Source organism: Puntigrus tetrazona, chromosome 4, assembly GCF_018831695.1.
Source record: "Puntigrus tetrazona isolate hp1 chromosome 4, ASM1883169v1, whole genome shotgun sequence".
In the NCBI taxonomy this organism is placed as follows: domain Eukaryota; kingdom Metazoa; phylum Chordata; class Actinopteri; order Cypriniformes; family Cyprinidae; genus Puntigrus; species Puntigrus tetrazona.
Window position 1 is genome coordinate 25,360,530 of NC_056702.1, and position 14,005 is coordinate 25,374,534.

General features: G+C 49.6%; 13 non-coding genes and 1 pseudogene across 13 annotated transcripts; all 14 read right to left on the minus strand.

Annotated features, from left to right (window-relative positions):
• Nucleotides 1–1,293: 1,293 nt before the first annotated feature.
• LOC122343863 lies at nt 1,294–1,456 on the minus strand. Its single transcript, XR_006250851.1, has one exon. It is a non-coding gene; the product is annotated as a U1 spliceosomal RNA (small nuclear RNA).
• Nucleotides 1,457–1,705: 249 nt separating this feature from the next.
• LOC122343884 lies at nt 1,706–1,899 on the minus strand. Its single transcript, XR_006250871.1, has one exon. It is a non-coding gene; the product is annotated as a U2 spliceosomal RNA (small nuclear RNA).
• Nucleotides 1,900–3,264: 1,365 nt separating this feature from the next.
• On the minus strand, nt 3,265–3,426 carry LOC122343865. Its single transcript, XR_006250853.1, has one exon. It is a non-coding gene; the product is annotated as a U1 spliceosomal RNA (small nuclear RNA).
• Nucleotides 3,427–3,679: 253 nt separating this feature from the next.
• LOC122343875 lies at nt 3,680–3,870 on the minus strand. The gene has a single exon (XR_006250862.1). It is a non-coding gene; the product is annotated as a U2 spliceosomal RNA (small nuclear RNA).
• A 1,377-nt stretch (nt 3,871–5,247) lies between these two features.
• LOC122343861 lies at nt 5,248–5,409 on the minus strand. The gene has a single exon (XR_006250849.1). It is a non-coding gene; the product is annotated as a U1 spliceosomal RNA (small nuclear RNA).
• Nucleotides 5,410–5,659: 250 nt separating this feature from the next.
• LOC122343876 lies at nt 5,660–5,850 on the minus strand. Its single transcript, XR_006250863.1, has one exon. It is a non-coding gene; the product is annotated as a U2 spliceosomal RNA (small nuclear RNA).
• Nucleotides 5,851–7,272: 1,422 nt separating this feature from the next.
• LOC122343862 lies at nt 7,273–7,436 on the minus strand. The gene has a single exon (XR_006250850.1). It is a non-coding gene; the product is annotated as a U1 spliceosomal RNA (small nuclear RNA).
• Nucleotides 7,437–7,683: 247 nt separating this feature from the next.
• On the minus strand, nt 7,684–7,872 carry LOC122343888. Its single transcript, XR_006250875.1, has one exon. It is a non-coding gene; the product is annotated as a U2 spliceosomal RNA (small nuclear RNA).
• Nucleotides 7,873–9,225: 1,353 nt separating this feature from the next.
• Nucleotides 9,226–9,388, minus strand: LOC122343858. The gene has a single exon (XR_006250846.1). It is a non-coding gene; the product is annotated as a U1 spliceosomal RNA (small nuclear RNA).
• Nucleotides 9,389–9,636: 248 nt separating this feature from the next.
• LOC122343879 lies at nt 9,637–9,827 on the minus strand. The gene has a single exon (XR_006250866.1). It is a non-coding gene; the product is annotated as a U2 spliceosomal RNA (small nuclear RNA).
• Nucleotides 9,828–11,230: 1,403 nt separating this feature from the next.
• On the minus strand, nt 11,231–11,393 carry LOC122343857. The gene has a single exon (XR_006250845.1). It is a non-coding gene; the product is annotated as a U1 spliceosomal RNA (small nuclear RNA).
• A 252-nt stretch (nt 11,394–11,645) lies between these two features.
• On the minus strand, nt 11,646–11,818 carry LOC122343889 (annotated as a pseudogene).
• Nucleotides 11,819–13,193: 1,375 nt separating this feature from the next.
• On the minus strand, nt 13,194–13,356 carry LOC122343866. Its single transcript, XR_006250854.1, has one exon. It is a non-coding gene; the product is annotated as a U1 spliceosomal RNA (small nuclear RNA).
• A 254-nt stretch (nt 13,357–13,610) lies between these two features.
• On the minus strand, nt 13,611–13,803 carry LOC122343880. The gene has a single exon (XR_006250867.1). It is a non-coding gene; the product is annotated as a U2 spliceosomal RNA (small nuclear RNA).
• Nucleotides 13,804–14,005: the final 202 nt, after the last annotated feature.

Consider the following 14,005-nt stretch of genomic DNA (forward strand, 5'->3'; position numbering starts at 1 on the left):
CATGGTTACGTCGCAGAAGGGGGTAGTGGTACCCCAAATCGGACCACCTATGCACGGGCTTAAAATGCCCTGCCACGACTAGGGGAGCCCTAACTGACATGTGGGGCTGCAGGTTTTTAGAAAGGTTTATATCTATCTTTTTTTCTTTCTTTTTCTGTAAAAACCGTTCGCATTCAAAACAATAAAGTCCTTACCTACAAAGGCCAGGTTAGCTAAAATAGCCCCGCCCCTTTCCAAGATATCGGGGTTGTTTGTTAAAATGGCGACACCGTCATTTGATCTGACTTCAAAGATTTTAAAAAGGCTAACACACCCTGTGCTCTTATTTTGCTCTTCACACTTCTCACATTGAGGGTAGAGATTGTGAGAGCCATGAGCAGTATGGTTAGGAAGGTAGAAAGCATTTTAAAACCGAGGACCATAAAAGACTGCAAAAATATATTGAAAATAATCTTATATCTTGACCACTCTGTTTCCCTCCCACTGGATTTCTCCAGCCCGTCCGAGACCGCCTCCAAGGAGGAAACCGTCTCCTCCTCCTCCTCCTCCTCCTCCTCCTCCTCCTCCATTTTGTTTTCTTCCCTTTTTCAGAGGCGGGGTTTCCTCCCCCTGTACAGCGCCAATGGTTGACTCCAGCCCTGTGGACGCCCCACTTCCTCCTAGCTGACCAATCCCTGAGGCCAGCTGGGAGTTTGAAATGTGCTCCAAAACCCCAGGGACCGCCTCCTCCTCCTCCTCCCTTTGTTTATTTGTTTGGTGGCCCTGCGGGGCGGCCATTTTGAGCAAAACTTTTGGGGCACACTCTGAAGAGGTGTTTTAAATCTCCACAAAGATCGCACCGCCTGCCATTGGTACATCGTTCAAAACCGTGTCCAATTTCTTTACAGCCTTTAAGGCGAGATAAAAGAAAAACGAATGAATAAAGGACAGCCAAAACGAGCGTGAAAAACAGCTAGAGCTAGGCAACAGCCCGATCGACTTGAAAAGTGAGGTCTGTCAGAAATTTGCACTAAATGGCCCACCGGGGTGTCCGCTCCTGCTCCCGGCGATCGACTGTCCAGCAAAGCTCAGCTACAACTCTAATCAACACACCGTAGGGACTCAGGCAAACAAACGCCGAGCAACAGTCAGACCGATCGACTCGAAAACAGAGAGGGCTGTGAGAAATCTGATCTAAACCTTAAACAAGTCAGAAAGACAGACAGCAAACACTACAAAAGAAAAACAAGGAGAGAAAGCTACAAAAGAAAAACAAGGAGAGAAAGATCATCTGCTTTGTTCGACCAATTTTTTCAGGGGAGAGCGCGAACGCAGTCCCCCACTACCATAAATTATGCAGTCGAGATTCCCACATTTGGGAATTCGCAGGGGGTCAGCACAACCGAGTGCAATGGTCGAGCCTCGCCCTGGGTGAACCACCTTCTTGATCATGGTGTCTCCCCTGCCAGGTAAGTATGAAGGCCCAGGCGGCCATTCCGAGGTTCCATTCCCCTCTCTGACATCCTCTTCAAGGGTGACCCCACCCGCCCCACGGGACGACTCCCAGAAGCCCTCGGGCGCTGAACGTTTCACAGGCAACGCCCTTTAATCAAGCACACCCCCGACTGAACACAACGACCGCCGGGACGACTCCAAGAGCTCGTCAGAGGAGATTTCAACAAACGGTAACAGCACACACTTGCTCTGCCATTGGTAACAACGAAAGGAGAAGCACACCGTTCCTGGAAACACTGCACTGCAACCAGGCCGATGTTTGGAGTGGACGGAGCAAGCCCCGGCTCCAGCTCCGTGGTCCAAAAATCAATTTAATATGCAGTCCCCGGGTAGGGGACGTATCAGATATTAAACTGATAAGAACAGATACTACACTTGATCTTAGCCAAAAGGCCGAGAAGCGATGCCGCCACGAGACAGCGGGGAGAAAGCTGGAATGAGCGGCTCCACGCTCTGCCATGGTTACGTCGCAGAAGGGGGTAGTGGTACCCCAAATCGGACCACCTATGCACGGGCTTAAAATGCCCTGCCACGACTAGGGGAGCCCTAACTGACATGTGGGGCTGCAGGTTTTTAGAAAGGTTTATATCTATCTTTTTTTCTTTCTTTTTCTGTAAAAACCGTTCGCATTCAAAACAATAAAGTCCTTACCTACAAAGGCCAGGTTAGCTAAAATAGCCCCGCCCCTTTCCAAGATATCGGGGTTGTTTGTTAAAATGGCGACACCGTCATTTGATCTGACTTCAAAGATTTTAAAAAGGCTAACACACCCTGTGCTCTTATTTTGCTCTTCACACTTCTCACATTGAGGGTAGAGATTGTGAGAGCCATGAGCAGTATGGTTAGGAAGGTAGAAAGCATTTTAAAACCGAGGACCATAAAAGACTGCAAAAATATATTGAAAATAATCTTATATCTTGACCACTCTGTTTCCCTCCCACTGGATTTCTCCAGCCCGTCCGAGACCGCCTCCAAGGAGGACCGTCTCCTCCTCCTCCTCCTCCTCCTCCTCCTCCTCCTCCTCCTCCTCCTCCTCCATTTTGTTTTCTTCCCTTTTTCAGAGGCGGGGTTTCCTCCCCCTGTACAGCGCCAATGGTTGACTCCAGCCCTGTGGACGCCCCACTTCCTCCTAGCTGACCAATCCCTGAGGCCAGCTGGGAGTTTGAAATGCTCCAAAACCCCAGGGACGCCTCCTCCTCCTCCTCCCTTTGTTTATTTGTTTGGTGGCCCTGAGGGGCGGCCATTTTGAGCTTGTCGGCAAAACTTTTGGGGCACACTCTGAAGAGGTGTTTTAAATCTCCACAAAGATCGCACCGCCTGCCATTGGTACATCGTTCAAAACCGTGTCCAATTTCTTTACAGCCTTTAAGGCGAGATAAAGAAAAAAACGAATGAATAAAGGACAGCCAAAACGAGCGTGAAAAACAGCTAGAGCTAGGCAACAGCCCGATCGACTTGAAAAGTGAGGTCTGTCAGAAATTTGCACTAAATGGCCCACCGGGGTGTCCGCTCCTGCTCCCGGCGATCGACTGTCCAGCAAAGCTCAGCTACAACTCTAATCAAACACACCCGTAGGGACTCAGGCAAACAAACGCCGAGCAACAGTCAGACCGATCGACTCGAAAACAGAGGATTGTGAGAAATCTGATCTAAACCTTAAACACGTCAGAAAACAGACAGACAGCAAACACTAAAAAAAAAACAAGGAGAGAAAGCTACAAAAGAAAAACAAGGAGAGAAAGATCGTCTGCTTTGTTCGACCAATTTTTTCAGGGGAGAGCGCGAACGCAGTCCCCCACTACCATAAATTATGCAGTCGAGATTCCCACATTTGGGGAATTCGCAGAGGTCAGCACAACCGAGTGCAATGGTCGAGCCTCGCCTGGGTGAACCACCTTCTTGATCATGGTGTCTCCCCTGCCAGGTAAGTATGAAGGCCCAGGCGGCCATTCCGAGGTTCCATTCCCCTCTCTGACATCCTCTTCAAGGGTGACCCCCACCCGCCCCACGGGACGACTCCCAGAAGCCCTCGGGCGCTGAACGTTTCACAGGCAACGCCCTTTAATCAAGCACACCCCCGACTGAACACAACGACCGCTTCGGGACGACTCCAAGAGCTCGTCAGAGGGAGATTTCAACAAACGGTAACAGCACACACTTGCTCTGCCATTGGTAACAACGAAAGGAGAAGCACACCGTTCCTGGAAACACTGCAATACCAGGCCGATGTTTGGAGTGGACGGAGCAAGCCCCGGCTCCAGCTCCGTGGTCCAAAAATCAATTTAATATGCAGTCCCCGGGTAGGGGACGTATCAGATATTAAACTGATAAGAACAGATACTACACTTGATCTTAGCCAAAAGGCCGAGAAGCGATGCCGCCACGAGACAGCGGGGAGAAAGCTGGAATGAGCGGCTCCACGCTCTGCCATGGTTACGTCGCAGAAGGGGGTAGTGGTACCCCAAATCGGACCACCTATGCACGGGCTTAAAATGCCCTGCCACGACTAGGGGAGCCCTAACTGACATGTGGGGCTGCAGGTTTTTAGAAAGGTTTATATCTATTTTTTTTTCTTTCTTTTTCTGTAAAAACCGTTCGCATTCAAAACAATAAAGTCCTTACCTACAAAGGCCAGGTTAGCTAAAATAGCCCCCCCCTTTCCAAGATCGGGGTTGTTTAAAAAAATGGCGACACTGATCATTTGATCTGACTTCAAAGATTTTAAAAGGCTAACACACCCTGTGCTCTTATTTTGCTCTTCACACTTCTCACATTGAGGGTAGAGATTGTGAGAGCCATGAGCAGTATGGTTAGGAAGGTAGAAAGCATTTTAAAACCGAGGACCATAAAAGACTGCAAAAATATATTGAAAATAATCTTATATCTTGACCACTCTGTTTCCCTCCCACTGGATTTCTCCAGCCCGTCCGAGACCGCCTCCAAGGGAGAAACCGTCTCCTCCTCCTCCTCCTCCTCCTCCTCCTCCTCCTCCTCCTCCATTTTGTTTTCTTCCCTTTTTCAGAGGGGTTTTTCTCCCCTGTACAGCGCCAATGGTTGACTCCAGCCCTGTGGACGCCCCACTTCCTCCTAGCTGACCAATCCCTGAGGCCAGCTGGGAGTTTGAAATGTGCTCCAAAACCCCAGGGACCCTCCTCCTCCTCCTCCTCCCTTTGTTTATTTGTTTGGCCTGCCCTGGGCGGCCATTTTGAGCTTGTCGGCAAAACTTTTGGGGCACACTCTGAAGAGGTGTTTTAAATCTCCACAAAGATCGCACCGCCTGCCATTGGTACATCGTTCAAAACCGTGTCCAATTTCTTTTACAGCCTTTAAGGCGAGATAAAAGAAAAACGAATGAATAAAGGACAGCCAAAACGAGCGTGAAAAACAGCTAGAGCTAGGCAACAGCCCGATCGACTTGAAAAGTGAGGTCTGTCAGAAATTTGCACTAAATGGCCCACCGGGGTGTCCGCTCCTGCTCCCGGCGATCGACTGTCCAGCAAAGCTCAGCTACAACTCTAATCAAACACACCCGTAGGGACTCAGGCAAACAAACGCCAGAGCAAACAGACCGACGACCGAGCAACAGAGTCAGACCGATCGACTAAAAAAACAGAGGGCTGTGAGAAATCTGATCTAAACCTTAAACAAGTCAGAAAGACAGACAGCAAACACTACAAAAGAAAAACAAGGAGAGAAAGCTACAAAAGAAAAACAAGGAGAGAAAGATCATCTGCTTTGTTCGACCAATTTTTTCAGGGGAGAGCGCGAACGCAGTCCCCCACTACCATAAATTATGCAGTCGAGATTCCCACATTTGGGGAATTCGCAAGGGTCAGCACAACCGGAGTGCAATGGTCGAGCCTCGCCTGGGTGAACCACCTTCTTGATCATGGTGTCTCCCTGCCAGGTAAGTATGAAGGCCCAGGCGGCCATTCCGAGGTTCCATTCCCTCTCTGACATCTTCAAGGTGGTGACCCCACCCGCCCCACGGACGACTCCCAGAAGCCCTCGGGCGCTGAACGTTTTCACAGGCAACGCCCTTTAATCAAGCACACCCCCGACTGAACACAACGACCGCCGGGACGACTCCAAGAGCTCGTCAGAGGGGAGATTTCAACAAACGGTAACAGCACACACTTGCTCTGCCATTGGTAAACAACGAAAGGAGAAGCACACCGTTCCTGGAAACACTGCAATACCAGGCCGATGTTTGGAGTGGACGGAGCAAGCCCCGGCTCCAGCTCCGTGGTCCAAAAATCAATTTAATATGCAGTCCCCGGGTAGGGGACGTATCAGATATTAAACTGATAAGAACAGATACTACACTTGATCTTAGCCAAAAGGCCGAGAAGCGATGCCGCCACGAGACAGCGGGGAGAAAGCTGGAATGAGCGGCTCCACGCTCTGCCATGGTTACGTCGCAGAGAGGGGGTAGTGGTACCCCAAATCGGACCACCTATGCACGGGCTTAAAATGCCCTGCCACGACTAGGGGAGCCCTAACTGACATGTGGGGCTGCAGGTTTTTAGAAAGGTTTATATATATATTTTTTTTCTTTTTTTTGTAAAAACCGTTCGCATTCAAAACAATAAAGTCCTTACCTACAAAGGCCAGGTTAGCTAAATAAATAGCCGCCCCTTTCCAAGATATCGGGGTTGTTTGTTAAAATGGCGACACCGTCATTTGATCTGACTTCAAAGATTTTAAAAAGGCTAACACACCCTGTGCTCTTATTTTGCTCTTCACACTTCTCACATTGAGGGTAGAGATTGTGAGAGCCATGAGCAGTATGGTTAGGAAGGTAGAAAGCATTTTAAAACCGAGGACCATAAAAGACTGCAAAAATATATTGAAAATAATCTTATATCTTGACCACTCTGTTTCCCTCCCACTGGATTTCTCCAGCCCGTCCGAGACCGCCTCCAAGGAGGAAACCGTCTCCTCCTCCTCCTCCTCCTCCTCCTCCTCCTCCTCCATTTTGTTTTCTTCCCTTTTTCAGAGGCGGGGTTTCCTCCCCCTGTACAGCGCCAATGGTTGACTCCAGCCCTGTGGACGCCCCACTTCCTCCTAGCTGACCAATCCCTGAGGCCAGCTGGGAGTTTGAAATGTGCTCCAAAACCCCAGGGACCGCCCTCCTCCTCCTCCCTTTGTTTATTTGTTTGGTGGCCCTGCGGGGCGGCCATTTTGAGCTTGTCGGCAAAACTTTTGGGGCACACTCTGAAGAGGTGTTTTAAATCTCCACAAAGATCGCACCGCCTGCCATTGGTACATCGTTCAAAACCGTGTCCAATTTCTTTACAGCCTTTAAGGCGAGATAAAAGAAAAACGAATGAATAAAGGACAGCCAAAACGAGCGTGAAAAACAGCTAGAGCTAGGCAACAGCCCGATCGACTTGAAAAGTGAGGTCTGTCAGAAATTTGCACTAAATGGCCCACCGGGGTGTCCGCTCCTGCTCCCGGCGATCGACTGTCCAGCAAAGCTCAGCTACAACTCTAATCAAACACACCCGTAGGGACTCAGGCAAACAAACGCCGAGCAACAGTCAGACCGATCGACTCGAAAACAGAGGGCTGTGAGAAATCTGATCTGATCTAAAAACCTTAAACAACAAAAGCGCTGAGCAAGAAAGACAGACGAGCAAAAAACTGAGAAATCTGATCTAAAACTTAAAAGTCAGAAAACAGACAGCAAACACTACAAAAGAAAAACAAGAGAGAAAGAAACAAAAAAAAAAAAGAGAGAGAGAAAGATCATCTGCTTTGTTCGACCAATTTTTTCAGGGGAGAGCGCGAACGCAGTCCCCCACTACCATAAATTATGCAGTCGAGATTCCCACATTTGGGGAATTCGCGAGGGGTCAGCACAACCGAGTGCAATGGTCGAGCCTCGCCCTGGGTGAACCACCTTCTTGATCATGGTGTCTCCCCTGCCAGGTAAGTATGAAGGCCCAGGCGGCCCGAGGTTCCATTCCCCTCTCTGACATCCTCTTCAAGGGTGGTGACCCCCACCCGCCCCACGGACGACTCCCAGAAGCCCTCGGGCGCTGAGCGTTTCACAGGCAACGCCCTTTAATCAAGCACACCCCGACTGAACACAACGACCGCGGGGACGACTCCAAGAGCTCGTCAGGGGAGATTTCAACAAACGGTAACAGCACACACTTGCTCTGCCATTGGTAACAACGAAAGGAGAAGCACACCGTTCCTGGAAACACTGCAATACCAGGCCGATGTTTGGAGTGGACGGAGCAAAGCCCGGCTCCAGCTCCGTGGTCCAAAAATCATTTAATATGCAGTCCCGGGTAGGGGACGTATCAGATATTAAACTGATAAGAACAGATACTACACTTGATCTTAGCCAAAAGGCCGAGAAGCGATGCCGCCACGAGACAGCGGGGAGAAAGCTGGAATGAGCGGCTCCACGCTCTGCCATGGTTACGTCGCAGAAGGGGGTAGTGGTACCCCAAATCGGACCACCTATGCACGGGCTTAAAATGCCCTGCCACGACTAGGGGAGCCCTAACTGACATGTGGGGCTGCAGGTTTTTAGAAAGGTTTATATCTATCTTTTTTTTTCTTTCTTTTTCTGTAAAAACCGTTCGCATTCAAAACAATAAAGTCCTTACCTACAAAGGCCAGGTTAGCTAAAATAGCCCCGCCCCTTTCCAAGATATCGGGGTTGTTTGTTAAAATGGCGACACCGTCATTTGATCTGACTTCAAAGATTAAAAAAAAGGCTAACACACCCTGTGCTCTTATTTTGCTCTTCACACTTCTCACATTGAGGGTAGAGATTGTGAGAGCCATGAGCAGTATGGTTAGGAAGGTAGAAAGCATTTTAAAACCGAGGACCATAAAAGACTGCAAAAATATATTGAAAATAATCTTATATCTTGACCACTCTGTTTCCCTCCCACTGGATTTCTCCAGCCCGTCCGAGACCGCCTCCAAGGAGGAAACCGTCTCCTCCTCCTCCTCCTCCTCCTCCTCCTCCATTTTGTTTTCTTCCCTTTTTCAGAGGCGGGTTTCCTCCCCCTGTACAGCGCCAATGGTTGACTCCAGCCCTGTGGACGCCCCACTTCCTCCTAGCTGACCAATCCCTGAGGCCAGCTGGGAGTTTGAAATGTGCTCCAAAACCCCAGGGAGGGACCTCCCTCCTCCTCCTCCCTTTGTTTATTTGTTTGGTGGCCCTGCGGGGCGGCCATTTTGAGCTTGTCGGCAAAACTTTTGGGGCACACTCTGAAGAGGTGTTTTAAATCTCCACAAAGATCGCACCGCCTGCCATTGGTACATCGTTCAAAACCGTGTCCAATTTCTTTACAGCCTTTAAGGCGAGATAAAAGAAAAACGAATGAATAAAGGACAGCCAAAACGAGCGAAAAAAAAACAGCTAGAGCTAGGCAACAGCCCGATCGACTTGAAAAGTGAGGTCTGTCAGAAATTTGCACTAAATGGCCCACCGGGGTGTCCGCTCCTGCTCCCGGCGATCGACTGTCCAGCAAAGCTCAGCTACAACTCTAATCAAACACACCCGTAGGGACTCAGGCAAACAAGCGCCGAGCAACAGTCAGACCGATCGACTCGAAAACAGAGGGCTGTGAGAAATCTGATCTAAACCTTAAACAAGTCAGAAAGACAGACAGCAAACACTACAAAAGAAAAACAAGAGAGAAAGCTACAAAAGAAAAACAAGAGAGAGAAAGATCATCTGCTTTGTTCGACCAATTTTTTCAGGGGAGAGCGCGAACGCAGTCCCCCACTACCATAAATTATGCAGTCGAGATTCCCACATTTGGGGAATTCGCAGGGGTCAACACAACCGAGTGCAATGGTCGAGCCTCGCCCTGGGTGAACCACCTTCTTGATCATGGTGTCTCCCCTGCCAGGTAAGTATGAAGGCCCAGGCGGCCATTCCGAGGTTCCATTCCCTCTCTGACATCCTCTTCAAGGGTGACCCCCCACCCCCCCACGGGACGACTCCCAGAAGCCCTCGGGCGCTGAACGTTTTCACAGGCGCCCTTTAATCAAGCACCCCGACTGAACACAACGACCGCTTCGGGACGACTCCAAGAGCTCGTAAAAGGGAAGATTTCAACAAACGGTAACAGCACACACTTGCTCTGCCGTTGGTAACAACAAAAGGAGAAGCACACCGTTCCTGGAAACATTGCAATACCAGGCCGATGCTTGGAATGGACGGAGCAAGCCCCGGCTCCAGCTCCGTGGTCCAAAAATCAATTTAATATGCAGTCCCCGGGTAGGGGACGTATCAGATATTAAACTGATAAGAACAGATACTACACTTGATCTTAGCCAAAAGGCCGAGAAGCGATGCCGCCACGAGACAGCGGGGAGAAAGCTGGAATGAGCGGCTCCACGCTCTGCCATGGTTACGTCGCAGAAGGGGGTAGTGGTACCACAAATCGGACCACCTATGCACGGGCTTAAAATGCCCTGCCACGACTAGGGGAGCCCTAACTGACATGTGGGGCTGCAGGGTTTTAGAAAGGTTTATATCTATCTTTTTTTCTTTCTTTTTCTGTAAAAACCGTTCGCATTCAAAACAATAAAGTCCTTACCTACAAAGGCCAGGTTAGCTAAAATAGCCCCGCCCCTTTCCAAGATATCGGGTTGTTGTTTGTTAAAATGGCGACACCGTCATTTGATCTGACTTCAAAGATTTAAAAAAAGGCTAACACACCCTGTGCTCTTATTTTGCTCTTCACACTTCTCACATTGAGGGTAGAGATTGTGAGAGCCATGAGCAGTATGGTTAGGAAGGTAGAAAGCATTTTAAAACCGAGGACCATAAAAGACTGCAAAAAAAATATATTGAAAATAATCTTATATCTTGACCACTCTGTTTCCCTCCCACTGGATTTCTCCAGCCCGTCCGAGACCGCCCAAGGAGGAAACCTCCTCCTCCTCCTCCTCCTCCTCCTCCTCCTCCTCCTCCATTTTGTTTTCTTCCCTTTTTCAGAGGCGGGGTTTCCTCCCCCTGTACAGCGCCAATGGTTGACTCCAGCCCTGTGGACGCCCCACTTCCTCCTAGCTGACCAATCCCTGAGGCCAGCTGGGAGTTTGAAATGTGCTCCAAAACCCCAGGGACCGCCCTCCTCCTCCTCCTTGTTTGTTTGTTTATTTGTTTGGTGGCCCTGGGCGGCCATTTTGAGCTTGTCGGCAAAACTTTTTGGGGCACACTCTGAAGAGGTGTTTTAAATCTCCACAAAGATCGCACCGCCTGCCATTGGTTGGTACATCGTTCAAAACCGTGTCCAATTTCTTTACAGCCTTTTAAGGCGAGATAAGAAAAAAACGAATGAATAAAGGACAGCCAAAACGAGCGTGAAAAACAGCTAGAGCTAGGCAACAGCCCGATCGACTTGAAAAGTGAGGTCTGTCAGAAATTTGCACTAAATGGCCCACCGGGGTGTCCGCTCCTGCTCCCGGCGATCGACTGTCCAGCAAAGCTCAGCTACAACTCTAATCAAACACACCGTAGGGACTCAGGCAAACAACGCCGAGCAACTCAGGCAAACGAAAACGCCGAGAAATCAACAGTCAAACAAGTCAGAAAGGCAGACGACTGAAAACAGAGGGCTGTGAGAAATCTGATCTAAACCTTAAACAAGTCAGAAAGACAGACAGCAAACACTACAAAAGAAAAACAAGGAGAGAAAGCTACAAAAGAAAAACAAGGAGAGAAAGATCATCTGCTTTGTTCGACCAATATTTTCAGGGGAGAGCGCGAACGCAGTCCCCCACTACCATAAATTATGCAGTCGAGATTCCCACATTTGGGGAATTCGCAGGGGTCAGCACAACCGAGTGCAATGGTCGAGCCTCGCCCTGGGTGAACCACCTTCTTGATCATGGTGTCTCCCCTGCCAGGTAAGTATGAAGGCCCAGGCGGCCATTCCGAGGTTCCATTCCCTCTCTGACATCCTCTTCAAGGGTGACCCCCACCCCCCCCACGGACGACTCCCAGAAGCCCTCGGGCGCTGAACGCGTTTCACAGGCAACGCCCTTTAATCAAGCACACCCCCGACTGAACACAACGACCGCCGGGACGACTCCAAGAGCTCGTCAGAGGGGAGATTTCAACAAACGGTAACAGCACACACTTGCTCTGCCATTGGTAACAACGAAAGGAGAAGCACACCGTTCCTGGAAACACTGCAATACCAGGCCGATGTTTGGAGTGGACGGAGAGCAAGCCCGGCTCCAGCTCCGTGGTCCAAAAATCAATTTAATATGCAGTCAGATATTAAACTGATAAGAACAGATACTACACTTGATCTTAGCCAAAAGGCCGAGAAGCGATGCCGCCACGAGACAGCGGGGAGAAAGCTGGAATGAGCGGCTCCACGCTCTGCCATGGTTACGTCGCAGAAGGGGGTAGTGGTACCCCAAATCGGACCACCTATGCACGGGCTTAAAATGCCCTGCCACGACTAGGGGAGCCCTAACTGACATGTGGGGCTGCAGGTTTTTAGAAAGGTTTATATCTATCTTTTTTTCTTTCTTTTTCTGTAAAAAAACCGTTCGCATTCAAAACAATAAAGTCCTTACCTACAAAGGCCAGGTTAGCTAAAATAGCCCCGCCCCTTTCCAAGATATCGGGGTTGTTTGTTAAAATGGCGACACCGTCATTTGATCTGACTTCAAAGATTTTAAAAAGGCTAACACACCCTGTGCTCTTATTTTGCTCTTCACACTTCTCACATTGAGGGTAGAGATTGTGAGAGCCATGAGCAGTATGGTTAGGAAGGTAGAAAGCATTTTAAAACCGAGGACCATAAAAGACTGCAAAAATATATTGAAAATAATCTTATATCTTGACCACTCTGTTTCCCTCCCACTGGATTTCTCCAGCCCGTCCGAGACCGCCTCCAAGGAGGAAACTCCTCTCTCCTCCTCCTCCTCCTCCTCCTCCTCCTCCTCCTCCTCCTCCATTTTGTTTTCTTCCCTTTTTCAGAGGCGGGTTTTCTCCCCTGTACAGCGCCAATGGTTGACTCCAGCCCTGTGGACGCCCCACTTCCTCCTAGCTGACCAATCCCTGAGGCCAGCTGGGAGTTTGAAATGTGCTCCAAAACCCCAGGGACCGCCTCCTCCTCCTCCCTTTGTTTATTTGTTTGGTGGCCCTGCGGGGCGGCCATTTTGAGCTTGTCGGCAAAACTTTTGGGGCACACTCTGAAGAGGTGTTTTAAATCTCCACAAAGATCGCACCGCCTGCCATTGGTACATCGTTCAAAACCGTGTCCAATTTCTTTACAGCCTTTAAGGCGAGATAAAAGAAAAACGAATGAATAAAGGACAGCCAAAACGAGCGTGAAAAACAGCTAGAGCTAGGCAACAGCCCGATCGACTTGAAAAGTGAGGTCTGTCAGAAATTTGCACTAAATGGCCCACCGGGGTGTCCGCTCCTGCTCCCGGCGATCGACTGTCCAGCAAAGCTCAGCTACAACTCTAATCAAACACACCCGTAGGGACTCAGGCAACTCAGAGCAAACAACGATCGAGCAACAGTCAGACCGATCGACTCTAAAAACAGAGGGCTGCCGAGCAACAGAGAAATCTGATCTAAACCTTAAACAAGTCAGAAAGACAGACAGCAAACACTACAAAAGAAAAACAAGGAGAGAAAGCTACAAAAGAAAAACAAGGAGAGAAAGATCATCTGCTTTGACCAATTTTTTCAGGGGAGAGCGCGAACGCAGTCCCCCACTACCATAAATTATGCAGTCGAGATTCCCACATTTGGGGAATTCGCAGGGGTCAGCACAACCGAGTGCAATGGGTCGAGCCTCGCCCTGGGTGAACCACCTTCTTGATCATGGTGTCTCCCTGCCAGGTAAGTATGAAGGCCCAGGCGGCCATTCCGAGGTTCCATTCCCCTCTCTGACATCCTCTTCAAGGGTGACCCCCACCCGCCCCACGGGACGACTCCCAGAAGCCCTCGGGCGCTGAACGTTTCACAGGCAACGCCCTTTAATCAAGCACACCCCCGACTGAACACAACGACCGCTTCGGGACGACTCCAAGAGCTCGTCAGAGGGGAGATTTCAACAAACGGTAACAGCACACACTTGCTCTGCCATTGGTAACAACGAAAGGAGAAGCACACCGTTCCTGGAAACACTGCAATACCAGGCCGATGTTTGGAGTGGACGGAGCAAGCCCCGGCTCCAGCTCCGTGGTCAAAAAATCAATTTAATATGCAGTCCCCGGGTAGGGGACGTATCAGATATTAAACTGATAAGAACAGATACTACACTTGATCTTAGCCAAAAAAGGCCGAGAAGCGATGCCGCCACGAGACAGCGGGGAGAAAGCTGGAATGAGCGGCTCCACGCTCTGCCATGGTTACGTCGCAGAAGGGGGTAGTGGTACCCCAAATCGGACCACCTATGCACGGGCTTAAAATGCCCTGCCACGACTAGGGGAGCCCTAACTGACATGTGGGGCTGCAGGTTTTTAGAAAGGTTTATATCTATCTTTTTTCTTTTTC